The 1,304-nt window shown below is 37.9% G+C and overlaps 1 protein-coding gene across 1 annotated transcript in view; it reads left to right on the forward strand.

Moving 5' to 3' along the window:
- Window positions 1-1,304, forward strand: part of LOC101860035 (potassium voltage-gated channel subfamily H member 1) — a gene marked incomplete at its 5' end in the record, with an annotated part of 60,392 nt that overhangs the window by 18,187 nt on the left and 40,901 nt on the right. The gene's annotated exons all lie outside the window — the stretch shown is intronic.

Consider the following 1,304-nt stretch of genomic DNA (forward strand, 5'->3'; position numbering starts at 1 on the left):
CCCCCCCCCCCCCCCTGGTCCAGCCCTCTTGAAATAACCTGCACAGTGCCTGTCAACTCTCTCTATAACAAACGTGTGTGGCTCCATATTTATTCTTGCGGGTCTTGATAAAAACATAGTGCAAACAGCAACATTACCTAATACTTCTTCGAAAATCTACAGATTTTTTTGGTTGGTCGTCTTCTGTCTAAGTTAAAAATGTGCAGGTACTCTCACTAAACTTTTTTTTTTTTTTGAAATGGCACAAGTATTAGACATTGTGTTCAACTAAATTGATGCTGTGACTTGAAAGGTGACATGGGGGTGTCACATGTAGCATATTGTGGGCACTTCTTGACATTTTTAATCTACAGCTATCTTGACCCTGGTGTCAATTTTTGACACAAAAGTGTTATGGTTGTATACAAAGGTCTCATGGGAAAAGTTCCGATACTGGATTACAATTACAATGATAATATCTTCAATTTCCTTGTGTTCTGACATTATTTTATAAGTATTCGTATTCGCGTATATTCATTTAATAGCTCATTAAATAACATAAAAACATTACGCACCAAAAGTGGTAAAAACAAAGTTGAGTTTTTTAATCATTTTCTTCAGAGCTCTTCCTGATAGATCAGATGGGAAAATAGTGTCCCTAATTACGTTGATATTTCCAATGACATTGAAATGAAATAGGTTTGTGGGGAGCCTAGCAACGAATGAGGGAAAATCAACTAAATAATATACTAAATACGTTAATTTAAAAAACAGCAAGAAAAGGAGTATACGAAATAGTGTATTCATCGTTTTAATTCATTGGTAAACGTTCTCCTTTGATTATCAAAAATGTTTATTTTTCCTTTTCTTTCTTTTGTCTGGGCGTAAATTGGGATATTTCTGACCCCAAGTTCCTGCAAGTTGATTTCTATCGACACGGACATCTAGTGTCTTCTCTGTATTCTTTGAGTTATGTATTTTTGGCGCTGTGGTATCACAATTCCTGGTCACCCGCCTTGTAGTTCCTCAACGATAATAATCAACGAATTTAGTTATAAAGACAGTTTAAGATGAAGGAACCCTGCTCTTTTTTTTTCTTTTTTTTTCACGCGTGACTCCGTTCTCTTTCCCCACCCATCCCTATTCTATCATGGAGTATTTCTTACTCAGTTGCAGGTGTCTTTTCAGTATCGGTCAAGCTACCTCTCTCTCTCTCTCTATCTCTCTCTCTCTCTCTCTCTTTCTCTCTCTCTCTCTCTCTCTCTCTCTCTCTCTCTCTCGCTCGCTCGCTCGCTCTCTCGCTCGCTTGCGCTCTCTCTCTCTCT

Source organism: Aplysia californica, unplaced genomic scaffold, assembly GCF_000002075.1.
Source record: "Aplysia californica isolate F4 #8 unplaced genomic scaffold, AplCal3.0 scaffold00419, whole genome shotgun sequence".
NCBI lineage: Eukaryota > Metazoa > Mollusca > Gastropoda > Aplysiida > Aplysiidae > Aplysia > Aplysia californica.